The 22,228-nt window shown below is 38.4% G+C and overlaps 1 long non-coding RNA gene across 1 annotated transcript in view; it reads right to left on the bottom strand.

The window, feature by feature from the left end:
* Window positions 1-22,228, bottom strand: part of LOC101259569 (uncharacterized) — a 42,848-nt gene that overhangs the window by 9,128 nt on the left and 11,492 nt on the right. The gene's annotated exons all lie outside the window — the stretch shown is intronic.

Below are 22,228 nucleotides of genomic sequence, written 5' to 3'. Positions count from 1 at the left end.
GTTTGTGGCTGTTTGTGGACTGTCTTGCTTATTGTTCCTTGGGTGTTTGGTTGGACTGAGTTTGAAGAGTCGTGCAAGCCTTCATTACAGTCCCACGAGGTGGAAAATTTTGACCTCGTGACAAGCAGTATCAGAGCAACGGTTGAAGCATGACGTCGAAGTCACAACGTAATGAAGAGGCTGTCCAAGACAAGGAGCTAGAAGTTCGGAAAGAACCTTTCGTGAAACGTGACAAGAGCAAGATAATAAAACCTTCTTGTAACCCTTCTCTTGGGTGTAGAGCTGCTGTTGAAGAAGAGGAAGGTGCGGATAACAACCAACTCGATGAGAGAATCGTCGGAGTTGAGATGGTGTTGTCGCCTTGAACAGGAGGATTGTTGTTGTTGAAAATAACTTTAGTTCCCTCGAATTCGTAGCCATTGAAGGGCTAGACGAGGTGAAGAACAACCTTGTTGAGTTTGAGGATGTTCAAAAGGATGGTCTGTCCACCCTTGAACTCAAGCTTAACGAGGCCATCTCTTCCTTTCAAAGAGAGGTGAAGGCGTTAAGACGGCAGGTTGATGAGGCTGCCGAGACGGGGGTTTCTCCTCCCGTTATTGTCCGTGAAACCCGTATTGAGGCTCCCAAACCCAAGGAATATCATGGGGAAAGGAGTGCTTAAGACGTGAAGAATTTCTTATGGCAGATGGATGCCTATTTTGAGCATGTAGACGTGCACAATGAAGCTGCCAATATCAGAACAACACCCATGTATTTGACGGATACAGCCATGCTGTGGTGGCGCCGGAAGAAGGCAGACATGCAAAGGGGAGTTTGTTGCATTGACAGTTTGGAGCACTTCAAAGTTGAGCTCAAACGTCAGTTCTACCCTCAAAATGTCGTTCACGAAGCTCGTCGGAAGTTGAGGGAGTTGAAATAGACCTCCTGCATTCGGGACTATGTTAAAGAATTCACGAACTTAACACTTCAAATTCCAAGCCTGACTAGTGAGGACTTGCTATTTTATTTTCGAGATGTCCTTCAAAATTGAGCCAAGCAAGCGCTTCAACGACGTCAAGTCAGCGACGTAGATGAGGCGATAGTGGTGGCGGAATCGTTCAACGATTTCCGAGCAGAAGCGGCAAAGGGGAGGGATAACCGGAGCAAAAATATTCCTCCCAAGTTTGACAACAACAACAGGGGCAGAAGCAGACGAATCCAAACAGAGGCAGCGACACGAGAAGCAACACTCGTGATCCACCTTCTAATTTCCGGAAAAATTATGAGGACCGCAAGAAGGGTGCTTCTCATCGGGAAGGTTGCTACATTTGTGGGGAGACGACCCATGCTGCTCGTTACTGCCCTTCCTTGAGAAAACTGAGCGCTATGGTGGCTGCCGAAAAGCAGCAAAAGAGAAAGCTGCAACGCCAATAGGAAGTTCTGCCGGGGAGCAACGAGGGCAAAGTAGCGGGTCAGACAAGGGCAAGAACGTTGTTGTTGGCATGTTCAATCACATGGCGTTGATAAACCATATTTCTATTGCTGCTTTGGCTGCCAAACCGGCTAGTATCAAGCCGAGGGAATCCCTATTCGTTTATGCCAAATTAAATGGCAAGAACGTGCGGATTATGGTGGACACCGGGGCAACACATAACTTCGTGATGGAGCAGAAGGCCAAGGAGCTCGGCCTTAATTATGGTGCAAGCAATACCAAACTGAAGACAGTCAATGCCACTCCCACTTCCGTCCATGGCATTGCTCCTAAAGTCCCCATTGATTTAAGAGAGTGGACAGGGCAGACTGACTTCACCATTTCCCCCATGGATGTGTTTGATGTAATCTTGGGGCTGGTTTTTTGGTATAAAGTCAACACATTTATCTCCCCGCGTCATAATCAGTTGCACATCAGCGACACCGGAGGTTCGTGCGTGGTACCCCTTATTCGGGTACCACAAAATGGGATGCATCTATCGGCAATGCAACTTATTAAGGGTGTTAAGAGAGGCGAACCAACCTTTCTTGCTACCCTTGTTGGAGGCGTCGAAGACTTCCCCGAGGCAGTTCCATTGCCGCATTGCATTGAGAGGGTCCTTAGCAACAACAAGGACGTGATGCCAGAAGAGCTTCCCCAACGGTTGCCACCCCGAAGGGAAGTTGATCACCAAATTGAATTGGTTCCCAGGGCAAAACGGCCTGCCATGACGCCTTATCGTATGGCGCCCCCAGAACTGGAAGAGTTGAGGAAACAACTCAAGGAGTTGCTTGATTGTGGACACATCAGGCCGTCCAAGGCGCCGTTTGGTGCACCTGTTTTGTTCCAAAAGAAGAAGGACGAGACACTTCGTTTATGCATTGACTACCGGGCCCTCAACAAGGTTACGATAAAGAACAAGTACCCCGTTCCCTTAATTGTTTATTTGTTTGACAGATTGGGACAAACCAAGGTGTTTACGAATATGGACTTGAGAAAGGGTTATCACCAAGTACAGATTGCCGAAGGTGATGAACCAAAGACTGCTTGTGTAACGCGCTATGGTGTATTCGAGTGGCTGGTTATGCCCTCTAGGTTGACGAATGCACAGGCAACGTTCTACACCCTGATGAACAAATTGTTCCACCCATACTTGGATCAGTTTGTGGTTATTTACTTGGACTACATCATCGTTTATAGCAACAGTATGGAAGATCATGTGGACCACTTGTGCAAAGTGTTCAAAGTCTTGCGCGACAACAAACTGTACGTGAAGCGAGAGAAATGCAGCTTCGCCAAACCGACTGTCCAATTCCTCGGGCATTCAATCAGCCACGTCGAGATACGAATGGAAAGCAACAAGGTGGATGCTATCAAAAATTGGGAGGCTCCAACGAAGGTACCAAAATTGAGGTCCTTCCTTGGCCTTGCCAATTACTATCGTCGCTTAATTTTCAACTACTCAGCAATTGTAGCTCCTCTCACGGATTTGCCGAAGAAGGATCGTGATTGGAATTGGTTGGAGGCTTTTCAAGCTTCCTTCGAGAGGCGGAAGGCTGCTGTGACGATATAGCCTGTTTTGGCCTTGCCGGATTTCTCTAAGGCATTCGAAGTCCACACTGATGCGTCGGACTTTGCTATCAGTGGCGTCCTAATGCAAGAGGGCCACCCAATAGCCTTTGAGAGCAGAAAATCGAATGAAGCGGAGCGGAGGTATTCGGCTCACGAGAAGGAGATGACGGCCGTAGTTCACTGCCTTCGAACGTGGCGTCACTATGTATTGGGTGCTCCCTTCGTCATTAAGACGGACAACGTCGCGACGACGTACTTCCAATCCCAAAAGAAGTTTTCCTCTAAGCAATCCCGTTGGCAGGACTTCTTAGACGAATTCAACTTCACTTTGGATTACAAGCCAGGGAAAGCGAATGTGGTTGCCGACAGACTTAGCCGCAAGGCTTCTTTGGCTGCTATTGTGAGCTCGAGTTGCAGCTTGCTGGTTGACGAGATTAAAAAGGGCTTACAACATGATCCAGTAGCCAAACAACTCTTTTCCTTGGCCCAACAAGGCAAGACAAAAAAGTTCTGGGAGGAAGGTGGCCTGTTCTACACAACGAGCAGGCGTGTGTACGTTCCGAAGTGGGCTAACCTTCGGCGTACGTTGATTAAGTAGGGCCTTGATTCTGCTTGGGCTATTCATCCGGGGCAGAAGAGAACCTTAGCATTGATAGATGCTTCCTACTATTGGCCTTGGATGCGGGACGACGTCGAGGCATATGTGCAAACTTGTCTCATTTGTCAACAAGACAAGGTTGAGACAAAGGTGCCAGGTGGATTGTTGGAACCGCTGCCCATTGCCGAAAAGCCTTGGGATAGCATCACAATGAACTTCATCACTTGCTTGCCGAACTCGGAAGGGTTTGGGACGATAATGGTTGTGGTGGATCGCTTCTCCAAATATGCTACCTTCACTGCCACGACGGCCAACAGCAAGGCCAAAGAGACTGCCCAGATCTTTTTGCGTGACATTGTTAAATACTGGGGTATCCCCAAGCATATCATCAGTGATCGGGATCCTTGGTTTACTGGCTCATTCTGGATGGAGTTATTCAGCTTATTGGGGTCGGAGTTACACTTCTCGACCAGTTTTCACCCTCAAATAGACGAGCAAACTGAGCGGATCAACGCACTGTTGGAGTGCTACCTGCGGCACTATGTTACTGCCAACCAGAAAGATTGGGCCAAGCTGCTGGACACTGCCCAATTCTCCTACAACTTGCAGTGAAGTGAGGCGACGGGAAGGAGTCCTTTCGAGTTAGCGACGGGGCAGCAGCCAAATACACCCCAATCCTTGCCCATTGATGCTGGTTTCAAAAGTTCGGGTGCTTATCAGATGGCGAAAGCCTGGGAGGAATAGGTCGACCTTGCACGGTCGTATCTTGACAAAGCATCCCGGAAGATGAAGAAATTTGCTGATTGCAAGCGACGTTCGATGGATTATCAAATTGGGGATCGAGTTATGGTGAAACTCAACCCAAGGCAATTCAAGTCGTTGCGAAGTGTGAATCAAAATTTGATTCTCAAATATGAGGGGCCATTCGAGATTACTGCCAAGGCTGGCAAGATTTCGGATCGGGTTGACATGCCTCATCACTTGAAGATTCACCCCGTCTTCCATGCTAGCCAATTAAAGCCTTACTTCGAAGACAGGGAAGATAAAGAGCGGGGGTAGGCCGGGAGAGCCAGAATCTTCATTACACCGCCTACAGTGGACAAGCAAATTGAAGCCATCATCGATCATCAGCTTATCCGGGGAAAGGGCTGGAACAACTCTAGTTCCCAGTTTCTAGTTCACTGGAAAGGGACAGCACCGGAGGAGGCAACTTGGGAAAAATACGATGATTTGTGGCAGTTTCGTGACAAAGTCCACCAGTACTTGCAGTTGTGTGGCGTCGGGGTCATCGCCAATTCAGGCGGGGGAGCGTGTACCGCCCCGCAAGGCAGTACATTAAAATCCAACGTTTCCATAAAGGCAGCAACATCACGTCAAAGATCGAAGGGTCAAAATCCTTGCCAAGCTCCCTCCCAAACGATGGGGATCTCTTGTAGGAAAGGGATGAACTTGCAATGCTCACCAGGCCAGCAAAGAGCTTGAAGACAAAAAATCTGTGCAGCAAGTCTGCCAAGTGTCAGTAAAGGATGGAAGAAAAATCTGCCTATTTTTTAGCTTTTGAAAATCTGCAACATGTAGCCTTCCCTTTGAAAGTTGGTGCCAAACGTTTTCAGCTTAGTTAGAAGCTTTGTGTATTGTTGTTAGACAGAACATCACTTAGGATACTTTGCATATACTTTCTATCTCCTCCCTTGTATATTCTCTCTTGTAAAGACTTGGAAGAAATATTGAAAATTGGCTTCTTGGCCTCCCAAAGACTTCTCTTTCTTTCTTGCTTTCTTTGTTGTTTGTGCCTGCTTGTGGACTGTCTTGCTTATTGTTCCTTGGGTGTTTGGTTAGACTGAGTTTGAAGAGCCGTTCAAGCCTTCATTAGTGTCCCACGAGGTGGAAAAATTTGACCCCGTGACAATTGGCAAACATTGGCTTCCTTGAGAGGCTATGGTAGGCGCAGCGCCCCAGGTCTGTAAAATGGGATTTCCGACTTTTCTTCTCTGATTTTCAATTCTAAACCTTTTAAACTCCCATATCTCACCCTCAAACACTTAGGAACACTAAAATCCTCAATACTCAATAGTTTAAACTCGTAAAATAGCCCGAAAACACTAATCAAACAACCAAATGTATATTAAAACTCAACCAACAAAAATTCAACAGTTTTTTTTTAAAAAACTTTAAAGTTCATAATTTTCTCTACTCTAATTACGCTGAATTAAATTTATTATTGTGTTGGTGGAAGAAACCATCACAGAACTATCTTATATACCATGAAGGGATCACTCCCGAAGAAACTCACTTAACTATCTTGGCAAAATCTCGGTATTTTCTCCTTTCTCCTTATTCTCTTCTCTTTTCTCGCAACCCCTAACTGTATTCAATCTTCTAAAAAGTTAATTAAGGCTTAAGTTTACCTTTAATAAACCCTCAAAACAAACTAGGAAATAGTAGAGTGAAAATACCACTTTAACCTTACTAAAATCCGGATTGGAATTTTCTCAATCCAACAACCCAACTTCTAAAAGGCATATCTCCCTGATACGCTATTGAAAATTCCAAAACTTAGTGAAGTTGAAAAGATATATTCAAGGGCTTTCCAACCATATAAATAATTTACCCTAACTAATCTCGAGATAGATGTTAGGACCATTCGAAAATGACCAAAAACTTACTTTACACTTTAGGAAATTTTCCAGATTTCTCTTATTCTTTTAAAAAATGATTGTTCTTAGTTCTTTGTTTAATAGTAGCTATTTTGATTTACGATATGTTACATTTCGATTAAGACTCAGATAATTAAATATTAATTATCACACAATAAGATATAGAGCTTTGCTTAGCGGTCAAATCTACTATGTTTGATGATTCTCTTGTATGAGAATATTGTTCTAGTTTCCTTTCTCCTGGTATTTTTTTTCTATTAGAAGATTTCCGCTTATAAGTGTGATTAATGTACTTCAACTGGGATAAAATATATCAAACCTTCAACAAATGGCGTTATGCCCATATTACATCAAATAGAACTAGGTAAGGCTTTTTTTCGTTTTTGGTCTCTATTCCCTAAGACTCTCTTTCGAAACGATATGGCTACTATAAGTTCCTTATGATATATTTTGGGTATAATAATGGACCTATAACCTTTATAGGCTAGATGAAGTGGTCGCCCAGTCCTTATCTTGATTGATATGTCATAGTTTTCATTGATGATATTCTTGTATACTCGCAGGGCATTAGTGATCATGAGCAACATTTGAGGATTATTCTCAAAACTTTAAGATATCACTGTGTTTATGCAAAATTTTCAAAATGCAAGTTTTGTCTCGAGTCTTTTGCATTCTTGGGGTATATAGCGTTCAACTATGGTATCATGGTAGATACGACATTCATAATTCACCTAGGTATACTTTAGCTAATAAGATTCAAAGCATTGTCGGATTGAAAAAATACAACAGGTAGATTGTGAAGGGTTTCTTTACTATTGAATCACCCATGACACAATCAATTCTTCTTAATTTTCCTTTTAAATGTTCTGAGTATCGTGAGATTATCTTTCAAAATGTCAAGGACTTGCTTACTACTGCTCATATATTGACTTGTCTAGTTGAGGATGAGGTATTTAAAGTATATTATGATGCATACGACATTGTTTTGGGTTGTGTGTTGATGCAATTGGGAGGGGTTATTGCTTAAGCATTGAAGAAACCTAAGCTACATGAGTGAAACAACCCCACTAATGCGTAGGACTTGGTGGCGGTAGTTTTAGCGCTTAAGATCTTGACGAACTAATCTAAACTGATCACATGAGTCTTAAATATATTATGAGCCAGAGGGACCTTAATGCAAGGTAATACCACTAGATTGAGATCTTGAAGGACTATGACATATCTATTCTCTATCATTTTGGAAAGCGAATAGGGTAGCATATGCCTTGAGCTAGAAAGTGGTGATTATGGGTAGTCTAGCCTATTTTCAACTTTGGATCATTCTTTATCTTAGGATATTCTTCTTGTGGACAATAGGACAATTCTATTGGATATTTAAAATTCTAGGTGTATTTTGGCGTAGATGAGGGATTAGTCTCCCTTGCTTGATCAGGTTCACTGTATCATTTTTAGGATGAGACGTTGATACATCTTCAGATATGTTGTTGGAGGGTGATTCATACTCTCTAAAATTTAGATTGGGTATTGAGATTTACTTACCAATTTGTGTTTCGAGAGTTTGGAATTCGATACAATTTATACTTTGTGAGACCCATAATTCTAGATATCCTATCCATCTAGGCACCGAGAAGATGTATTGTGATTTAAGATATGATTATTGGTTGAGCAACTTGAAGAAAGATATTGTAGACTATATGTCCCATTGCTTGTGTTTTGAGCAGGTGAAGGCCAAACATTTGAAGCCTTACAGTGAGTTCTAGAGATTGCCTATTCTATAGTTAAAGTAGGACCATATTACTATGGACTATGTTGTAGGTCTGCCTTGAAGATCTATAGTTGTTGACAACATTTGGGTCATGGTTGATTGACTTAAAAAATTTGCATACTTTCTCCATGTTCAATCTTCATTTAGCGTTTATAGGTTTGCTCGTATCTATATATGGGAGGTGGTTCATCTTCATGGTGTGCATTTGTCTATTATCTCAAATCGGGGTTCTTAGTTCACTTCTAGTTTTTGAAATACCTTTATGAAGGAGTTAGTCACCCATGTTGACTTTAGCACATCTTTCCACTCGAAGACCAACTGACAATTGGAGTGTACTATTTAGGTGTTTTAAAACATAGTGTCCGTTTGTGTTTTCAGATTTTAGAAGTCATTGGGAATAGTTATTTCCTTTGGTGGAGTTCAGATACAACAATATCTACCATAGTATTAGATGTCCCTGTTCAAGGCCTTATATGGTACGTGTTGTCGCTCTTCAATTGGTTTGTATGAATCTACAGAGCCTAGGCTACATGGTACAAACTTGATTCAAGAGACCTTAGACCAGTTGCGCGTGATTCAGGATAGGCTCATGACAACTCGTACTAGACACTAGATTTAGGTAGATCACAGACGTCAGCCTTTGATATATTAATTAACAATCACATTTTCCTGAATGTGTCACCCATAAATGGGGTGATATGATTGTGGAAGTAAGGCAACCTTAGCCCCAAATATATTTTACCTTTTGACATCCTTCAGACAAATGGTGAGGTTACTCAATTTGGGTTATTTAATATGTGATTCAAGAATAATCGAGGATATGAAGTAGGGATTAAAAATGTTAGGGCTCTTTGCTTTACGTAAAACTCACATTTTGCAGGATGCCTTTGCTTGTTATTGGTTCTTTTAGTGTGACATTATTTCATGTTGTTCATTCGACCTATTGAATAGTTGGTGTTGTCATTCCCTAATTATGTCCTATTCTTGTGATATTTTGATGATTTTCACGTATGAAGACGAAGAGACAAGGCAAGAATTAATTCTTGGAAGAATGGTCAAAAAATTTTTAAAAGTGTCAACTCTACACAGGTAGTCGTCTAACCAAAAAGGAGGATTTCCCAAGTGGTTTGACCTCGCCTGAAATGATAATTGTAAAATCTCCCACCTCACAAGAGCCAATAATAAGCTAAGAAACTAAAAATAATTACTTTAAAGAAGAAACAGAAAAAATTGAAAATCTTCCTAAATTCAAAAAGTGATTTTTGGTTATTTCGAAATGGCCATCTAGTAGCTCAGGAAGAGTTAGAGTCAATTATTTATACGGTTGGAAATTCCTTTGAGATTTTTTTTCAACTCCTCCAAGTATATTCATTTTCAATATCGTATGAGGGAGATATGCCCATCGGAAGTTGGGTTGTTAGGTTGAGGAAGGTCACAATCCGGATTTTAGTAAGGGTAAACTTGTCATTTCACCCAAGTATTTCCTAATTAATTTTAAGGGTTTATTAGGAGTAAAAATAAGGCTTAAGTTAATTTTAAAAACCTAATTCACGCTTAGGGCTTTAGAGTAAAGAGAAGAGAAGGAGAAAAAGAGAGAAAGAGAAAGAGAAGAGAAGGAGAAAAGAAGAGAAAGATCAAGAATCAGAAAAGAAGAAAAGGAGAGAAAGATCAAGAATCCATCAAGAATGCTAACGTTTTGTGAGTGGAATTCGCAGATTGTGATCTCTATTGAGGTATGTGATATTTTTCAATGTTTGGTTAGTTCATCCAAACACAAATTATTTTAATTCAGCAAAGTTTTAATATATTGAATGATGAACAATATTGGTTAAATTTTTGTTGGTTGAGTTGTAATATGTTTTAGTTGATTGGATTCATATTTTCGTGTTGTTTTTCGGGTCTAATCTATTTGGTATTGAGGTTTTTATGAGCCTGAGTGATATGGGTAATATCAATCGAAGTTTAGAGGTTTTAGAGATGAAAAATGGAGAAAAAAAGTTGGAGGTCCCGTCTGAGAGACCCTGGGGCGCAGCGCCTTTGAGAGCCCCTCAGGACAGTCTTTATCTTACAGGCTCTAGCCAGCCGCTCCAGCCAGAGTGCCTCAAGACAGAATACGTCCATCAGACATCTGGCGCTCGATGCCTCTAAGAGCACCAAGGACACCTAGGGACCCCGTTCTTTCCCTATATATTTGTACTAGTTCCCGAGTGATGTACCCATACTTTTTAGTTGATTTCAATACTCTATCATACATAAAAGCATCATGAAATCATCCATAAACATGAATATTCAACCTTTAATCCATAATCCAATTCAAAGAAATTTCGGATCAAAGTCAAGGTAGTTAAGAAGTCAAGTCTAAAGCTATAAAGTAAGTTAAAGTAAAGTTTGTTTAAGTTTCGAAGAGTGTTATTTAATATTTTAACTTCATTTTAAGGATCAAGTTTCTAGTTAAAGAAAGAGTAAAAGGTTGAAGTCTTTCCTTAAAAGATGTATAAGGGAACTAAGTATTGCCTAAAGAGTTGATTAGGATCAAAAGTTTCAAGTCAAGCAAATAATAACACAGTTGAGTTAATTTCTCAAAAGATATAAGGGGACTAAGTATTCCCTAGAAAGTTTATAAATGTTTTTATATATTTAAGTTAAGAGGAAACTAAGATTTACCAAAAGATTTTCGAACAAGAAAAGTGAGCATTGATTCCAAAAAAGCTTTTAAAGCTATGTGTTGAGAAATTATCTTGACCTAAAGAAAGGAAGTTATTTTTTAAAAGCATGAGCTAAAATATATTTTTGAGTAGAATATAGCACTAATGTGGGGATAAGAGTTCATATTGACTCAAGTCCCCATGTAAACTATGTAGCAATCATGGTTATTAATGGGTCATACTTTTTAGATGATCAGGTAAGTTAAGATAGTGGATCCACTAAGTTAAGGAGTCCTATGCGACAAAAAAGTATAGGATAGTTCTGGCAGCGTGGGAATGACGCCGTATCACCACTTAGGCTCATAGTGGTGGTTGTTGGTTAGGGAATCTCCTATAGAACTATATTACTTTCATATATAAGTAAAGTTAAGTTCGTTATTGCTTTTTCTTTAATGAACTAAGTTGTTTTACTGTTTTACAAAGCTTTATATATCACATTACTTTTAAATTGCTTTATATACATACTTTGGGTTGAGTATTTATGAGTTGGGCAGAGCCAAGGTAAGTTAATCTTATTCTTATCAATTTTAAGTCTTGTTAACATTCCAACATGCATACTCGTACACTCAATATACTGATGCCAATTGGTCTGCATCGTATTATGATGCAGACACAGGTAATCAGGATCAACATCCAGTGCATCATTGATCAAGTTTGAGCACTCAGATTCAGTTGTGAGCCTCCTTGTATTTCGGAGGATCCATTTTATTCTTCCGAGTCTTTCTATTAAACAATGTTGTGAGGTCTGTCCGAAAATTCATCAATGAATTTTAGAGGCTTCATAAACGAATAATCAGTTAGTTCAGTTGGATGTGTTTTATTTTAGATATAATATTTTGAGACTTATGTGTCATTTTGGACAAGAGTTTAATTTAATTATTTATGAGAATATGTGTTATTTTTCATTGACTTAAGTCTTCCACTGAGTGAAGTAAGTCAAACCAAAGTTTCGTTCAAGGCCAGCAATGATCATTAGGTATCGGTCACGGCGAGGGTGTAGGATCTAGTCGTGACAATCTTTGTATCAGAAAACATAGTTCAAAAGTCCTAGGGAATCTATGAAGTCATGTCTGTAAAGTCTTATTCATCGGTGTGAAGCACGTCACATATATGATTAGGAGGATACAACATCTAGGAATTTCTTCACTTTCTTCATCTTATGTTTTTGTGCATTACAGTCTTATCTATAAAAAGTTTCCCTCTAAATTGTGTTTCCGCGTGTTTTAGATCATCATGTATCCACGAAGACCAGTCAGAGGTACTCAAGCCAGAAGAAATGTTGAGCAACGAGAGGTACCTAATGTATAGAATGTGTAACATCAAGGATAAGTCACAAATGTTGAGTTTTGTCAGGCTATCCAAATATTGAACCAAGCGGTGACTAACCAAGTCGGCAACAAAGAGGAGCTCGACAATAAGGGACGGAAACTTTGAGGATTTAAGAAATCCTGAGGTTGAATCCCCTAAGTTTTTCTGGTTCAAGACTACTTAGGATCCAAAAAACATTGTGGAAGAGCTGAAAGAAGGTTTTTCAATGGATGCATGTGGTCGATACTAAAAGGGTTGAGCTAGCGGCATATCTGCTGAAAAATGTGGCCAGGACTCAGTTCTACAAATAAAAGGAGGAAAGAGGTATAGATGCACCACATCTAAGTTGGGCTTGTTTCGAAGAGGCTTTCTTGGGGCGTTTCATTCCTCAAGAATTGAAGGAATCAAAGGTATAAGAGTTCTTTACTCTGAACTAGGACTCCTTGAGTGTTCATGAGTAGGGGATCAAATTCACCCAACTATATGGCCATGCTCCTGAAATAGTTAATGATATCAGGAGAATAATTAGTTTGGGTCGTGCATCGAGTAAAGATGGCAGAACGCCAATGAAGATCGAGGACATGGACATATCCCGATTGATGGTTTATGTGCAACAAGTTCAAGAGGAGAAGCTGAGAGACAAAGAGGATTATAGGAACAAGAAAACCAAGACTTGGAATGAGTCTCAGCAGCAGAAAGATGGTTTGAATCGACCACAATTTCAGAAACAGAAGGGGCATGCACTATAATCTTCTAGTGCAGAGGTGAGTAAAATGGTCAAAATTCGCAGAACTTCAAGGATGAACCAGCACAGTCCCAAGGTAGTGAGGTGCAAGAAGATAGTTGGGGCTCCTGCATGTTCTAAGTGAGGTAAAACTCACCAAGGAAAATGTTGTGATGGCCAATCAAGTTGCTTCAAGTCTGGTCAAGACGTTAACTTAATGAGAGAGTCCTCTAAGAATAATCTAGGTGGTGGAAATACGAGCAATAGATCTTAATCTTTATTATTAAGTCCACTAGATAGGGCTTCACTTACAGGAGCCACTTCTGGTACTGGCATAGGGAAAACCCGTCTCTATGCAATCACTAGCCGACAAGTTCAAGAGAACTCGCAAAATGTTGTTAGCGGTATGATCAAAGTATTTAATTTTGATGTTTATGCTTTGTTAGACGCAGGAGCAAGTTTATATTTTGTAACTCCTTATGTTGCAAATAAGTTTGATATTCTTCTTGAGAAAATTTTTGTGTCCTTATGTGTTTCCACCCTTGTTTGAGAGTTTATTCTAGCGGAAAGAGTCTATTGTGATTTTCCTATCTCTATCAATCACAAGGACACTGTGGCTGACCTAGCAGAGTTAGAAATGATAGATTTACCCGTTATGCATCAATATACTATAGAAATTCAAGTTGTCAAGTTTCAAGTTCCTAATGAGCAAGTCATAGAGTTGATAAGTAGTCCAGCAGAGCCTAAGGATCGTGTTATTTCATACGTTAAGGTGAGGAAGTTAGTTTCAAAGGTGTGTATTTATCACCTAATTCGAGTTAATGACTCAAGTGCTGAGGTATGTTTCCTTCATTCAGATCCTATAGTAAAAGAGTTTACAGAAGTTTTTCTTAATGATCTACCTGGAGTCCCTTGTGAGAGATAAATAGTATTCGGCATAGATATCAGTCCAAATACTCGTCCTATCTCTATTCCTCCATACATAATGACACAAGTAGAGTTAAAAGAGTTGAAAGAGCAGCTGAAAGATCTGTTAGATAAAGGTTTTATTCGACTATGTCACACCTTGGGGTGCTTCGATCTTGTATGTAAAGAAGAAAATGGTTCCCTTAAGACATGTATAGACTACCGCAAACTGATAAAGATTACCATCAAGAATAAGCATCTTTTCCAAAGGATAAATGATTTTTTCGACCAGCTTCAGGGTGTTTTCTTCTTCTCGAAAGTTGATCTGAGATCTAGCTATAATCCTTGAAGAGTTACAGAATGAGATATTGCAAAGACAGCCTTTAGAACCTCATATGGGCATTATGAGTTTTTGGTGATGTCCTTTGGGTTGACCAATGCACCAACTTGGCTGACGGATCTTATAAATAGAGTCTTCAAGCCTCACTTAGATATGTTTATTATCGTCTTCATTGATGACATACTAATCTATTCAACGAATGAGAAGATAATGCTAGTCACCTCATAATAGTACTTCAGACTTTGAAAGAGAAGGAGTTGTATGCCAAGTTCTCAAAGTGTGAATTTTTGCTAAAGTCTATGGCATTCTTGGGTCACATAGTTTCCGGTGATGGGATTAGAGTTGATACTCAAAATATAAAAGCAGTTCATAGTTGGCCTAGACCCACGTCCCTAACCGATATTAGGAGTTTCTTGGGTTTGGCTGGCTTCTATAAAAGATTTGTTGAGGGGTTTTCATCTATCTCATCACTTTTGATTACGTTGACCCAAACGACATTCAAGTTTTAATGGTCTGAAGCTTGCCAGAAAAGCTTTCAGGAATTGAAAAAAAGGTTGACTACTGCTCTAGTTTTGACCTTAAGGAAGGGTACTCAAGGTTTTGTGGTGTACTATGATGCATCAAGAGTTGGATTGGACTGTGTGTTAATGTAGAAAAGCAAGGTCATAGCTTGTCTCCAGACAGTTGAATGTTCATGAGAAGAACTACTCAACCTATGACATAGATTTGGCTGTTATGGTTTTCACCTTGAAGATATGGCTTCACTATTTGTACGACATTCATGTGGATACATTCACGGGACACAAGAGCCTACAGTATGTTTTCACCCAGAAGGAGCTCAATATTAAACAAAGAAGGTGATTAGAACTACTCAAGGATTACGACATGAGTATTCTTTACCACCCTAGTAAGGCTAATGTAGTTTTTGATTCCTTAAGCATGTTATTCATGGGGAGAACCATCCATGTTGAGGAAGAAAAGAGGGAATTAGCTAAGATTTGTACAAACTTAACCTCCTGAGAGTAAGACTTATGGAATCTAGAGACTGAGGGATAGTGGTGACCAATGGGGATGAATCATCACTAGTGTCAGAGGTGAAAGAAAAGCAAGACCAGGACCCTATTTTTCTTGATTTTAAGACAAATGTTCATAAGCAAAGAGTATAAGATTTTCAACCAGGAGGAGATGGTGTGTTCATGTACCAAGGTAGACTGTGTGTACCTAGGGTAGATGGACTCCAAGAGAGGATCATGGAGGAGTCTCATAGCTCAAATATTCCATTCATATGAGTTCCACCAAGATTTACCGTGATTTGAGAGAAGTATATTGGTGGGAAGGTATGAAGATGGAGATGCTCAATTTTTTGGCAAGTGCTCAAATTGCCAGCAAGTGAATGTAGAGCACCATAGATCTAAATAATTGGCTCAGAATATAGAACTTTTGGAATGAAAGTGGTAGATGATTAATATGGACTTCATCAAAGGCTTGCCAAGGTCTCCCAAGCAGCATGAGTTTATTTGGGTAATTATCAATAAAAAAAATCAGCCCACTTTTTGCAGGTAAAGACCGTCTGTTCGGCTGAGGATTATGCTAAGTTGTACATTAAATAAGTGGTAAGAATTCATGGAGTCGCGATCTCCATTATTTCATGTATAGGTGCGTAATTTACTGCTCAGTTCTGGAAGTCTTTTCAAAAAGATTTGGGTTCGAAGGTGCACTTAAGCACTGCTTTTTTTCCTCAAACGGATGGATAAACAAAGTGTATTATCCAGACCATAAAAGATATGTTTAGGGCTTCTGTGATTTATTTCGAAGAGAATAGGTACGATCACATACCTTCCTTGAGTTCCCTTACAATATTAGCTAACATTTGATCATCCAAATGGCTCCATAGGAAGCTTTTTATGGAAGAAGTTACAGATCTCCTATTGGGTGGTTTGAAGTTGGTGAAGCAAGGTTTATAGGACCAGATCTAGTTCACCAAGCCATAGAGAAAGTGAATGTTATTCAAGAGAGGTTGCAGAGGGCAAAGAGTTGCCAAAAGTCCTACACATACGTTAGGATAAGGTTATTACAGTTTGTGGTGGATGATCGGGTATATATTAAGGTTTAACCCATGATGGGTGTTATGAGGTTTGGTAATAAGGGGAAACTTAGCCCCAGATATATTGTACCTTATAGAATATCTACGAGAGTTAGCAATGTAGCTTATGAGTTGGAGCTACTACCAGAATTAGTAGCGATTAATTGAGTATTTCATGTATCCATATTGTGGAAGTGCAAGGATTATCCATCATTGATATACCAACTTTAAATGTTCAGATTATGTATAGCTTACCATATGAGGAGATTGTGTTCTTTTCATATCTTAGATCACCAAGTTTGCAAGTTAACAACAAAGGAGATTGAATAAGCCAACGTCCTGTGGAGGAACCAATTTGTAGTAGAAGCAACATAGGAAGCTGAAGAGGATATCAATAAGAGATACCCACACCTCCTTAAATCCACAGAGAATACAGATCAAGGTACTAATCCTCTTCCTAATACTTTATCAATTATGAGTAAGCATGTTGTTGCTTGCTTTGATTGATTGAGTGTTAAACTTGATGTCACTATTCTTAGCATAGTGGAAGAGATCTCATTCGAGTATGAATGTTCACAACGGAGAGATATTGTAATATCTCACACTTCATAATAGCCAATAATAATCTAAGAAACTAAAAATAATCACTTTTTGGAAGAAAAAGAAAAATCTAGAAAATTTCTTAAGTTCAAAAAGTGATTTTCGGTCATTTTCAAATGGCCATAACTTCTAGCTCTGTATGAATTAGATTCTGATATTTTATATGGTTCAAAATCCCTTGGAGAGATATTTTCAATATCGTATGAGGGAGGAATTCTTATCAAAACTTAGGTTGTTTTGGTTGAGAAAGGTCCCAATTTGTTTTTGTAAGGGTAAACTTGTCATTTCACACAACTATATCCTAAGTCAGTTTTAGAAAACAAATTCACACTTAGGGCTTGGGAGAAAAGAGAAAAGAAGGATAAAAAGAGACAAAGATCAAGAATCCATCAAGAAAGCTAAGGTACTAGGAGTGGAATTCATCGGGGGTGATCCCTATTGAGGTATGTGAGATATTTCTGTGTCACATTTCAGTGCAACTATTGGATTGGGTTAAAATATTCTGGCACAATTATAGGATTAGATTGCCACGTTTCAGCAAGCTAACAGTTTGAATTTGGGTTCCTTAAGAAGACCACTAGATTGGGTTCCGTGAAAGGACCATTGAGTTGTGTTGTCAATCTACTTGTGATGATTACGTTTATATTTAATTATGATTGATGTTGAAACAATATTTGTTTCTCGAAAATGTTTTAATTGTGTATTTGAAAATTGTTAAATTATTCGTTGAGGTGAATGATTATATTGTATATATTTTGTATATGCATATTTTATAACATTGTGTTTACTAACATGTGTTTCACTCAGTGGGATAGCCATGTGATCCAATCTTTACACTGTAATTGGATACTGATACTACAGTTTTTTTTATTTTTGTTCAGTACAGAGCATCTTCTGGCGGCTATTGACAAATATAGTTTAGAAGATCAATCATTGTTTTGAATTCAAGGGTGAGCTAGTTCTTCCTCGCTGCCTTTAGTTCTGTTTGTTTAATTTGTTATTTTCGGACTCATACTATTTGTTAAGGTGTTGTTTAGTTTTAGAATTATACCCCTTGTTCTTAGACTGATAGTTATTAGTGTTTTGGTACAATAACTTTCAGGTTCTAGAGGTTGTATTTCGCATTCATGTTAGTGCATTTGTTTAGTTCCTTAATAGGTAATTTAGTTATTTAAAATTGTTTTTGTATCTTTAATTAACTTATTTTTTATTTAGTTGCTTAGTTTGGGTTGTATTAGAGGTTCACCATCGAATCGTTAGTGTGCGAGTCAATCACAACATTTTTTGTTGTGATTATATTTGTATTAGAATCCTAGGTTCGTTGATCTCATTGTACCAAAATGAGTCTAGTAGAGTCTTGCGGAACGGTACGATAATGTTTGTACTTTTCTTGGACACACTGTAGGACATTAGGAGAAACTCACTTCTTCCTAGTCTTTCGTGCTATGTCTTGAATCCAATTGGTATATGGGTGATACAAATTGGTATCTTTCCTCAACTATACGGTCTGGACTAGAGCAACAAAAGTTTGTAATAACATCCTAGCAAGAGTGGGGGTTCATAGACTACCGACATTTGAATAGGGTTACTATTCGGAACAAGTATTAATTGCCTCAGATAGATGACCTTTTTACCTATTGCAAATTGCATCAATTTTCTCGAAGATTGATTTAAGGTCTCGTTACGATAAATTTTGGATTGAGGCGGTAAGGAATTGGTTTCGACCAAGTTCTATGTTTGAAATTTGCAGTTTTATGGGGTCGCTAGCTTCTATTGTGGCTTATGGTATGAGTTGAGCTAATTGTTATTTCGACGAAGTGATCTAGATGGGACACAAGCAAAGAAAATTAGAAATGGAGAAGATTCAAATTGGTATCTAGAACTAAGGGTGGTTTGAATGCATGGATAATTAGGAAGGGTCATCCATGTAATGAAATAAATAATTAACAATTTGGACTTATTTGTGAATTGCATCTTGGAAACTTTGAATGTGTGCTTCTAGTTGTCTCAATTATCCACAAATGTGAAGTTGTATTTATTTAATATGATGAGGTGATTACGTGCACAATAAATGTGTTCTTGACTATTGATATGTGCAATGTGCTGGCCAAAATGTTGAAATTGTGCAAGTTGTAAATACTTGAGTATGGTGAAACTAATTGTGAAAGGAAGAACTTGACTAAGGATCGTGTGACTGTCTGGGTTAATCCTAGGGATGTGGTAGATAATTAATTGGAATGAATTGGTTTGTGTATAGTGGGATTGACCGAAGGGGTATTTTCGGAGCTAGCAAGTTAGAGGCGTTTTGTAAAAAGAGGGAAATAAATTTCTTCTGAGAACGTTCTGTTACGAATTGTATCGTTGTAGTGAGAAAGTGGCCTTTATAGTTGGGTAATGACTATTGTGGCAGACGATGTGGGACTTAAAATTGTACGTTCAACAAGGGAGTGACTGGTTCACTTTATGACGCTATAGCGGGAATATTGTCGTAGTGACATCACTGCTACAATGAGATGAGGTACGTTAGAGCGGGAAAGTATCTCAGCCCCATCTCCCCTAGTTTACCTAGTCATAATAAGGACCCCGAGTTGTACCTCACTGTTAAACAATCTAATATAAGTTATAAGGTGTGTTAAGATTATGGAGAACCTAGGCATATGAGGGTCGGATGTAGTGATCACAATGCTGAAATTATTGTGGCCAGATTACTGATATGTGGTTGATCCGGATTCTGCTTATTTGTGTGTGTCAGTTCAATTGACTTGGGACTTTATGTGGTTGGTGATAAACTTGCTTCCCCCATCCATGTTTCCACCCTAGTTGAAGAGTCAGTCATAGTCACCCATATATATCGTGTTGTCCTATTGTGTTTTGGATTTCAGATTTGGGCTAATATGTTTGTGTTGGATATGACTGACTTGATACAATCTTAGACATGACTTGATTGTCTCTTTAGTATACCGAGCTTAATTGTAATACTAATATCGGTAACTCGAGAGATCTCTGGTGGAGTAAGGTTAGAGTGGGAATGGTACAAGCCTAAGTCATCTAAGGTCATATTTTTCATGCAGGGTAGGAAATTTGTGGGAAGGATTGTTTGGTGTAATTGGCTCATATTCGGGATGTTGATGTCGAATCTCCCTGTATTGAGTCTATTCATGTGATGTTAGAATTGAGAGAGTTTAAATCTCAAACCCAAGAGCTTCGTGATAAAGGTTTCATCCGTCCTAGTGTTCCCAAGTGGGTCTCCTGTCTTGTTTGATAAGAGGGAGGGTAGTATGAGGACTGATGATTTTATTTTAATCCATAAGGGAGTGGATTAATACCAAAACTTATGGAACAAGAAAGTTACATTGAGTATACTTGGGTGAAGGAAATTGAAGATTTTAGTGAGAAGGTGGGTACCAAGATTGGGTTAGTCCTTTAAAATTTTATGAGCATACATGAATTTGAGGTGTCGTGTTGATGAAAATATTGATTTGTAGCCATAGTCAAGTTGGACTAAGCATAATGGTCACTACTAACAAAACAGTGTTTAGCGACAGATATTGGTGACGAATGCTATTCCGTCACTATATAACGACAGATTTGCAACAGAATTACCATTTTGTTACAAAATTAAAAAATAATTCTTTGAGTAATAAAAAAAGAGACGGATTAGCAACAGAATATTTTTTGTGTTGCTAAATGTAAGCGCAAAATTTTGGCGCCTAATATTTTCAACGGATTTAGTAACAAAGTACTTGTGACAAAATTAATAAATATCAGGCGACGGAATTAGTGACCAAAATAATGTTGCTAATCTTTTTGATATATTTTATATAATTTATATTGCATAGTGATGAAAATATCCGTCATTATATTTTTTCTAAATAAATACATTAATTTGAAAGCGATGAATGTTAAAATCCATCTGTAAATCCGTTGCGAAACATTTATAAAACCATAAATTCAAGGGAACAAAGTCATTTCAACATTTCAACCTCCCGCTCCAAAGAAGCCTTTCTCAAGCTCCATCTCCATTGAAGCTTTTCATTTCTCGCTCCAAGCTCCATTGGAAGCTTTCCAAATCTCGCTGCAAGCTCCATTTAAGATTTCCAAGTCTACATTGCTAGCTTTTCAAGTCTCCATTGTAAGTTCAATCTCCCATCTCAGTTTCACTTTCGTTTAGCTCTTTATCTCAATAGGATTGATTCTCAAAATGGGTAGTGTAACATTTTCTTTCCGCAAAATAAGAATCCAACTTGTTTATGCGTTTAGATGTTAGATTCGCTAGATTTGGGTATCAATGGCTTCACTTGAAAAAAATCATTATTTTCTATTTCAACTCGTCTTCTGAAAATAGAGATTTTAGTGGTTTGGGTGTATGACAATATGATATTTTAACTCTTAAGTCTTTCCATTTTGTTTAGTGTGATTGCTTGAAGTAGAATTGATATTTTCTCAAAATAAGGGTTTTAGAAATTAAGTGTTCTGAAAATAGGGTTTTTTCTAGAAATTATGTTTTCCCTAATATATCATGAGGTTTATATGAGAAGGAAACTTTTTTAATTATATTTTCCTAAAAATGAAAGTAATCAGTATATATTTAGACACTAACAACACAAATGAATGAGAATAGTTTTAGTACGACGTACTTTTGAGAGTTGCTTTGAATTTTCTCAACATTCAAGTATTTGTCTAATGGAAGATATTAAGTAATTATCTCATATTGATGCTTGCTGAAGTTATCTTCCTCTGTCTGTCTTTTCAGAAAACGAAACAAAAATCATATTCATTGCTTGATATTGCATCATTGACTGATTACTCTTAACTGCCATTGAGATTAGTACATTTAAAAGGAAGCACACGTGTAGCAGTAAATGATTGTTTTGACTGGAATGACTTTTTTATCGAAACTGTTGACTCAAGCTGATCTTAAACAAATGTCTACCTGCAATCTAACTTATGTTGTGAATGTCCACAATTTGATAGATTATGTGAATGAACAAACTTGAAAACACTTTATTTTCTGATTAGAGTTGTACAGATGAATAGTTTTGATGATTTACAATAGTGTCGCAGATTAACTTTGTATTGAGAGAAATAACCAAGGATTACAGTTAGATTTGAAATCAAATTCATCCTATATGCATAATAACAAAAGTTTTTATGTCTTTTTTAGTCAGAAAGAATGAAGTATTATCTATTGGTTAAAAACTACTTTTGATTTTATTTTGACTAAGATGATATTTTTTCGGTATTCTTGACATAGCTCCACATTGTACATTATTTATATTGTTATTGTTTCATATTGTTTCTAATAACCAAGGTAATGAAATATTGTAATGTTGCAGGCCCCTATTGGTATAACCTCGTCATCAAGAACTAGTTGATATTCACTTGAAGTAAACCTCACTCTTCATTTCTGTGTCTGATTTAGCTCAAGATTTAAGTTTTGAGGTATTTTGTTTACTTGATCTAACTACGATGAATATTGTTGTGATTTTCTTGTGACAATTCGAGTTAAAGACTTTTTTA

This window comes from Solanum lycopersicum, chromosome 1 (assembly GCF_036512215.1).
Source record: "Solanum lycopersicum chromosome 1, SLM_r2.1".
Taxonomy (NCBI): Eukaryota; Viridiplantae; Streptophyta; class Magnoliopsida; order Solanales; family Solanaceae; genus Solanum; species Solanum lycopersicum.
This window is presented reverse-complemented; position numbering and strand designations above follow the sequence as displayed.